This window comes from Andrena cerasifolii, unplaced genomic scaffold (genome assembly GCF_050908995.1).
Source record: "Andrena cerasifolii isolate SP2316 unplaced genomic scaffold, iyAndCera1_principal scaffold3267, whole genome shotgun sequence".
Lineage (NCBI taxonomy): Eukaryota > Metazoa > Arthropoda > Insecta > Hymenoptera > Andrenidae > Andrena > Andrena cerasifolii.
In genome coordinates this window covers 1-9,817 of record NW_027488158.1, presented here as the reverse complement: position 1 = coordinate 9,817, position 9,817 = coordinate 1, and the positions used below count along the sequence as shown (strand labels likewise).

The window sequence follows — 9,817 nt, the reverse complement described above, 5'->3', positions numbered from 1 at the left end:
TTATGAAATCCATTCTTTACAATTAAATCAATTGGTCATCAATGATATTGAAGTTACGAATATCCAGATTTTAATAATATCGAATTTAATTCATACATAATTAATGAAATTGAAAACTTAAATACATTTCGTCTTCTAGATGTAGATAATCGAATAATTGTTCCTTACAAAATTCCTATTCGATTAATTACTACATCTACAGATGTAATCCACTCATGAACTATTCCTTCTATAGGTATAAAAATAGATGCAACTCCCGGACGAATCAATCAAATAACTTTATACTCTAACCGAGCAGGATTATTCTATGGACAATGCTCAGAAATCTGTGGATCAAATCATAGATTTATACCAATCGTAATAGAAAGAACATCAATTAAAAACTTTAAAAACTGACTAAACTCATTTTAAAACAATTAAAGAATTAGTTAAAAAATAACATTAAATTGTCAATTTAAAATTATTAATAAATAATATTTTTTCATTAGATGTCTGAAATGCAAGAATTGGTCTCTTAAACCATATTATAGTACAAGCGAATACTTCTAATGAATATTAATAATCTTTCATCCCTCAAATAAAACCTATAATTTGATTAATAATAATATTAATAACCTTAATAATAATTATAACAACAATCATTATAAATTTCTTTACAAATACAACACTATCAACTCAAAAAAAAAACAAAAAAATTAATTCAATTAAATGAAAATGATAACAAATCTATTCTCAATCTTTGACCCATCAACCAGAACAATATTATCCCTAAATTGAATTAGTTTAACAATTCCACTATTAATTTTATCCAATAACTACTGATTTTTACCATCACGAATCAATATAATATGAATACTATTAAATAATTTTATATTCAAAGAATTCAAATTATTAACAAATAAAAAAATATTTATTAACTTAATTATTTTTATCAGCTTAATAAAAATAATTCTTCTATTTAACCTATTTGGACTATTTCCCTACATTTTCACACCTACAAGTCATCTTAATATTAATTTAGCATTATCATTAAGATTATGAATAAGATTTATAATTTATGGATGATGAAAAAACACAAACAAAATATTTATTCATCTAGTTCCAATAAATACACCAACAGTTCTAATAAATTTTATAGTTATTATTGAATCAATTAGAAATATCATTCGACCATGAACATTAGCAATACGATTAACTGCTAATATACTAGCAGGTCACCTATTACTATCACTTTAGGTAATTCATTAAATAATTTTCTAATAATTATACCAATTATAATTATTATTCAAAATATACTATTTATTCTAGAAATCTCAGTTGCAATAATTCAATCTTACGTATTCTCAATTTTAAGAACCTTATACTTTAATGAATCAAATTATGACAATATCTAATCACCCATTTCATATAGTTACAGTAAGACCATGACCTATATTAACATCAATTAATATTATAAACACTTTTATAGGAATAATTTTACTATTTCATCTAAAATAAAATTATTAATATTTTAAGAATAATCACTCTAATCATATGTATAATTCAATGATGACGAGATGTTATTCGAGAAAGAACATTTCAAGGATTTCATTCACTAACAGTAACTAAATTAATCAAAATAAGAATAATCATATTCATTATTTCAGAACTTCTATTTTTTGTAGCATTCTTCTGAGCATACTTTCATAGATCAATTACACCAAGAATTGAAATTGGTATAAACTGACCACCAACTTCAATTGAACAATTCAACCCATACAATATTCCTTTATTAAATTCAATTATTTTAATTTCATCAGGAATTACAATTACATGAAGACACTACGCTATACTAAATAATAACTTTAAAGAAACAAAAATTAGATTATTATTAACAATTATTTTAGGAATATACTTCACTACATTACAAATTTATGAATATATAGAAGCACCTTTCTGTTTTAACGATAGAATTTATGGTTCAATTTTCTTTATAACAACAGGATTTCATGGTTCACATGTAAATATTGGTTTAATTTTTCTATCTACTTGTTTCATCCGATTAAATATAAATCATTTCTCAAAAATACATCATCTAAATTTCGAAACCGCATCATGATATTGACATTTTGTAGACATCATCTGATTATTTCTATATATTACAATCTACTGATGAAACTTCTAATATATATAGTATAATAATTACATTTAACTTCCAATTAAAAGATTTTAATAAAATAAAATATATATAATTATCTCCATAATAATAATTCTCATCGTATTCTCAATTATCCCTATTTTAATAATTTTTCTAAATATAATATTTACAAAAGTAATTAACAAAAACCGAAAAAAAATAACCCCATTTGAATGTGGATTCAATCCAATAACAAGACCACGATTACCATTTTCAATTCAATTTTTCTTAATTACCCTAATATTCCTAATCTTTGACATTGAAATTATTCTAATCATCCCAATTCTACCACTAATTAAATATAAAATTATAATATCAACAAAATCAACATTCTATTTATTATTATTAATATTAATTATTAGTTTATGAATTGAATGAATATTCTCTTATCTAGAATGAATCAATTAGGATATTAGTTAATAAATAACAATTAAATTGCATTTAATAATTACTTAAACTAGTATATCTTATAAATAATTATATACACAACAATAGTCAAATCTTTAAGTCGAAATTAAAAGTAAATAATTACTTTATATATTAATTGAAACCAAAGTAGAGGTAAATTATTGTTAATAATTCAAATGATTATAAATCCAATTAAATAGGAAATAAAATATAGAACTTCTAATTCTAATCAAAATGTTTAATCATTTATATTTCTAATTTATATAGTTTAAAAAAAACATTATATTTTCAATATAAAATTAATTTAAAATTTATAAATTATATTTAAAAATAAAAATTATTACCTTAATATTTTCAATATTATGCTCTTTTTAAGCTATTTAATTAATAAATAATTATAATTAGCAAATACATATAAATATAAATTTTTACGATCAAAATTAAATCAAATCGCTTCACATCTAGCAAGTTAATCAAATACATCATTTTATAGATTCTTAATCCTCTAAGAGACTCATATCAGCCCTTCTCAAATCAACTCTCATATCTATAAAAATTAAAAATAAGTCACTTATAAGAAAATTTAAAGAAAATATTTAAAAAGTACATAGAAGCAAAAAAATAAATAATACTCAAGAATCTAGTTATTTCACTTAAATAAAATAGATAGCCCAAAAATATACCATATATATATATCTTTATAATCAGAATCTTATCAAAATTCATCAATATAAAAAAATATTTCCTATAAACCAATTTAGCAAAAACCCTTCCACAAAAAATAGACATCAACATTAAAAATATCATTCTAACTCTAATCAATTTTCTTTCTTTAAGATTTGAAAAAGGGAAAAAACTATAGTAATCCAAAAATAACCAGATTACCAACCGAATAGAATAACTAACAGTAAAAATTATAGATAAATAAAATATTAATATTAATAACAAATTTATTGATCTAACTAAAAAATACTCGAAAATTAAATCCTTTGAATAAAAACCAGATAAAAAAGGAATCCCACATAAACAAAATAAAGAAATAATTATAACAATACTCTTTAAGGGATAAATATAAAATATACCACCATAATTACGAATATCTTGATTATCATTCATTGAATGAATAAAACCACCTACACATAAAAACATTAAAGATTTAAACATTGCATGAATTACCAAATGAAAAAAAGCTAAATCACTCAAACCAAAAAACATAATACTCATTATAAATCCTAACTGACTTAAAGTAGACAATGCAATAATCTTTTTTAAATCAAACTCAAAATTAGCAATTAAACCCGACATCATCATCGTAAAAACAGACACAAAAATTAAAACCCCCAAATCAAAACAAAATAAAACCTCATTATAACGAATTATTAAATAAACACCAGCAGTTACTAAAGTAGAAGAATGAACCAAAGAAGATACAGGTGTAGGAGCAGTTATAGCTGCAGGTAATCAAGAAGAAAAAGGTATTTGAGCTCTCTTAGTAAATATAGCAATAAAAATAAAAACCATTATAAATCTATCAAAAGAATACAACATTAAATTTCATGATCCAACAAATGCGCCAAACCTGATCAGCATTAGCAAACCAATGTCTCCTAACCGATTGCATAAAATAGTTAATATACCAGATCTATAAGCAATATCTCTCTGATAATACACTACTAAACAATATGAAATCAGGCCCAGCCCATCCCAGCCTAATAAGATACTTAAAATATTAGGCCTTAAAATCATTAAACATATAGATAAAACAAACAAAAAAATAAGATACTTTAACCGATCAATACTCTTATCACCAGATATATAATCCATACTATACAAAAGAACTATTGAAGAAATAATCAAAACCACACCTAAAAAAATTATACCAGTATAATCAATATAAATAGTTATTCTAAAAACCAAAGAACCAACCTCAAAAATTGTTCAGTCAAATACACATAAAAATAAATTTATAATATGTATACTCCAAACACAATATATGCAATCCCACAAAAAAATATGAATACAACAAAAATAATAATTCTGAAGATTATTTAAAGTAAAAAATACATCTTTGATCCCACAAATCAAAATTTTTAATTAAACTATTTAAATAATAAAATATAGATAAATTCAAAAACAAAAAATTTAAAGGAATTCAATGAATAAGCAAAACAAAATAATTTACTACAATACCTCTACTTATTTTAAGTCATAAATTAGAATTTCCATGACAAATATATCTATATATATACAATGAATAAACAAATCTAAAAAATGAATATAAGACTAGACCAATAAAAATAAACTTCATTCATATAACAAGACTAATTATTAATATAATTTCACCAACTAAATTTAAAGAAACAGGTGAAGCTATATTAGAAGAACATAATATAAATCAAAACATTGCTATTGACGGTATACAAATTAATAAACCCTTATTAATAATTATTAAACGACTGTTTGTCTCTCTATAAAATACATTAACTAAATAAAATAAACCAGATGAACATAAACCATGAGAAATTATTAAAACATATGAACCAATTATTCCCAATTTAAGTAAAGTAAATATACCTCCCAATAATAAACTCATATGAACAACCGATGAATAAGCAACCAAAACCTTTAAATCAACCTGACGTAAACAAACACATCTAAGAAAAACACCACCCATAATTCTAAAAATTAATATATATTTAGATAAAAAAACTGAATTTAAATAAAAAATCATTAAAAATCGAAGTATTCCATAAGTACCCAATTTCAACAAAATCGACGCCAAAACCATAGATCCAAAAACAGGAGCCTCCACATGAGCCTTCAAAAGTCAACCATGAAATATATATATAGGAATCTTCAATAAAAATCCTATACACATATATATATAAATATAATTATTAATAATTATATTAGAAAGTTCTAAAGTAACTATTATTGATCTATTATAAATATATATAGAATAAAGAATAAAAATAAGCAATGGTAAAGAAAAAAATAACGTATAAAATATAAAATAATAACCCGAAATCAATCGCATTAAACCTATACCTCACTTTAAAATAATAACATAAACCACAATCAAACTAATCTCAAAAAAAAAATAAAACATTAAAAATCTCATTGAACTAAAAGCCAAAAACAAAACAATAGCTAAAAACAAATTTAAACTAACACAAAGAGTATCAGATTCATCAATAGAATATAAAGTAACACCCATTATAAAGAAAACCAATATAATAAGATAATAAGAATATATACTCAAACTAAGATTATAACCAATAAAAAATCAATCTAATAAAAATCCACAATGAATCATAACATATAAAACTAAACAAAAGAAAAAATTTCTTAAAAAACACTTATAAAAAAAATTCTTCAAAAAAAAGATCAATCCAACTAAACTCATAAAAATCATTATCATATTAAATTAACCATCCTAACACTTTGATTATTTATATAAAAAATCATATTAATCATAATAGATAAACCCAAAACTCCATCACAAACAGAAAAAATCAAATAATATAAAAAAACCCATTCATTAAAATTATTTACTTCAAAAAAAAAAACCAGCCTGAGAACTGTTAAAACTATAAATTCTATACTAATTAAAATCATTAAAAATCTATCCTTACATGCATAAATCAAAATAAAAATTAATAAAATTAATAGTCTAAAAAAATTAAATATATCTAAATAAATAAAATCACCAATAATAATCTGTATAGTTTAAATTAAAACTTTAATCTTGTAAATTAAATATAGATACAAAATTCTTACAGGCAAAATTCAAAAAAATCTTATTAAGATATCATTAATACCCAAAATTAAAGTTTTAGTTTAAACTACTTTTTGTTTATGATAACATCTATAACCCTAAAAATATTATGTCTAACTGTAGCTCTCTCAATAATAATAATTATTATCATATCAATTTTAATAAATTTTATTCACCCATTAATAATAATTCTTCTTCTAGTTTTATATTCAGTTATAAATATAATATTCTTATTTATTACTACAGGATTATCAATCTATTTATATATAATTTTTATCTCTATTATTGGAGGAATAATAATTATATTCCTCTATTTCACTAGAATAATTAATAACCATCCATCAAAAATTAAAATAAATGAACTTATAATAGTTATATATTTACTCATTGGAATATCAATAACTATATTAATTACGTACCTTTATTATCCAGAACAAGCAAATTTTTATATAAATAATAAAATTAACTTAAATAAAATTTTTATTTATAAGATCTATACACTTCCTTTAAGAATTCTTTCAACAATTACAATTGTAAATCTTTTATATTGTTTACTTCTAACAATTAAAGTATGCTCTTCTAAATATTGTCCTCTTCGAAAGATTAATTAATTATGAAAAAATCTAAATTTATTAGAATAATAAAAAATAATCCAATACTAAAAATTTCAAATAACTCTTTAATCAACTTACCATCACCTATAAACATCAATTCATGATGAAATTTTGGATCAATTTTAGGAGTATATTTATTAGTACAAATTATTTCTGGAATTTTTCTATCACTACACTACTGTCCAAATATTAATTTGGCCTTCGAAAGAGTTATTCATATTATAAAAGACGTAAATTTAGGCTGATTAATTCGTTTAATTCATATAAATGGAGCATCATTATACTTTATCACTATATATTTACATGTTGGTCGAGGAATTTATTATCATTCATTTAAATCAACTCCAGTATGAATTATAGGAGTAATTATTATATTAATATCAATAGCAACAGCATTCTTAGGTTATGTTTTACCATGAGGACAAATATCTTTTTGAGGAGCAACAGTAATTACAAATTTATTATCAGCAATTCCTTATATTGGACAAATATTAGTAGAATGAATTTGAGGAGGATTCTCAATTGATAATGCAACTTTAAATCGATTTTATTCATTCCAATTTTATTCTTCCATTAATTATTTTAATCTTAGTTGTTATTCATTTATTTTTTTTACACTTAAAAGGTTCAAATAACCCTCTAGGTACAAGAAGAAATAAATATAAAATTCCATTTCATTTATATTTCACAATTAAAGATATATTAGGATTTACATTAATTTTCTTCATTCACTTTCTAATTATTATACAATATCCATATATCTTAGGAGACCCTGATAATTTCATTTATGCTAATTCAATGTCTACTCCTGTTCACATTAAACCTGAATGATATTTTCTATTTGCATATTCAATTCTACGAGCTATTCCAAATAAATTAGGAGGTGTAATTGGTCTAATTATATCAATTTTAATCTTAATAATCTTACCATTTACTAAAATATATAATGTAATATCAAGAAAATTTTATCCTACAAATCAATTTCTATTTTGAAGATTTGTATCACTTTTTATCTTATTGACATGATCAGGAAGGGAAACAAATTGAATATCCTTATAAAGAATTAAGTCAAATTTTTACAACGTTATATTTCTCTTATTTTATTATTAATCCTAATTTAAATAATTATTGAGATTCACTAATCTACAAAATTTAAGTTAATGAGTCTGATTAGACATATATTTTGAAAATATAGAATAGAAATAATATTTTCTATTAACTTTAAATAAACATCTGAATAAACAACTTAATTCCAAATACAAAAAATAAATAAATTAATACACAAGATAAAAACTTCTTTCAACATATATATATTAATTCATCATACCGTATACGTGGTATAACTCCACGAATTCAAATAATAAAAAAAATATGAAATATTCAAACTAATATAAATCTTAATCTAAATAAACTAAATCCTATAAATATTAATGAAATCAAAAATCTTATAAAAATAATTCTTAGATATTCAGCTATAAAAATAAAGTAAATCTTCCTCTAAAATATTCAGTATTAAATCCAGATACTAATTCAGATTCACCCTCAACTAAATCAAAAGGAGTTCGATTCAATTCAATCAATAATCTAACCAAAAATATTAAATAAATAGGAAATAAAATAAATACAAACTTTACATAAAATTGAAATTTATATAAATCTTCAAATGAATAACTTTCAATTAATAAAATTACAGTAAATATTATAAGAAATAATCTAACTTCATAAGATACAGATTGCGCAATAGATCGAATTGCACCCAATATCGAATAATTAGAATTAGAAGCCCCATCACCAATTATTACAGGATACACCCCTATTCTTAACACTCTTATTAAGTATAATCTACTAAATTTTATTCTATAAGCATTAAAAAAAAAGGATAAATAATCAAGCTGCTAAAGACAATAATAAAATCAAAATTACTCTAAAATAATACAAATATAAATTAATTTTATCAATATAAAAAAACTCCTTATTTAGTAATTTAATTACATCACTAAAAGGTTGTAATAATCCACAAAATCCTACTTTATTAGGCCCCTTACGATCTTGAATATAACCTAAAAATTTTCGTTCAAACAAAGTTAAAAAGGCTATACCAATTATTATTAACAAAACTAAAACAATTAAATATAAAAAATTCATCAATAAATAAATAACTAATAAATAAATTACTACCTATAATTATTTATATATATTTTAAATTCTAAATTTAACGCACTATTCTGCCAAGGAAGTTATTTATTTAATCTTAATATTCATAAAAAAAATAATCCCATAAATTAAGTCCTTTCGTACAAAAATTTATCAAATAAATATAGATAGAAACCAATCTGGCTCACGCCGATTTGAACTCAAATCATGTAAGATTTTAAAAGTCGAACAGACTTAAAATTTAAACTTCTGCATTCAAATTATATCTTAATTCAACATCGAGGTCGCAATCATCTTTATTAATATGATCTCTCCAAAGATATTACGCTGTTATCCCTAAGGTAATTTTATCTAATAAATTTTAATAAACTATCTTCTTAATCAAAAATAATTGGTTAAAATTTTAAAGTTTCATAAATTTAAACATCCTCCCAACAAAATAATTTATATTTATATAAATATTTTAATTAAATATAAATTATAAAATTCTATAGGGTCTTCTCGTCCCATACAAAAATCTAAGCATTTTTACTTAGAATTTAAATTAATAATTTAAATTAGAGACAGTAATATTTTCATCAACTCGTTCATACAAGCCTTCAATAAAAAGACAAATTATTATGCTACCTTTGTACAGTCAAAATACTGCAGCTATTTAAATAATTCATTGAGCAGAGCAGACTTTAA

General features: G+C 21.9%; 4 pseudogenes; 2 read left to right on the top strand and 2 right to left on the bottom strand.

Annotated features, from left to right (window-relative positions):
- Positions 1 to 6: 6 nt before the first annotated feature.
- Positions 7 to 2,583, top strand: LOC143378326 (cytochrome c oxidase subunit 3 pseudogene; annotated as a pseudogene).
- A 352-nt stretch (positions 2,584 to 2,935) lies between these two features.
- LOC143378327 (NADH-ubiquinone oxidoreductase chain 5 pseudogene) lies at positions 2,936 to 4,105 on the bottom strand (annotated as a pseudogene).
- Positions 3,527 to 5,411, bottom strand: LOC143378328 (NADH-ubiquinone oxidoreductase chain 4 pseudogene; annotated as a pseudogene).
- A 1,005-nt stretch (positions 5,412 to 6,416) lies between these two features.
- On the top strand, positions 6,417 to 8,132 carry LOC143378329 (cytochrome b pseudogene; annotated as a pseudogene).
- The last annotated feature ends 1,685 nt before the right edge of the window (positions 8,133 to 9,817 follow it).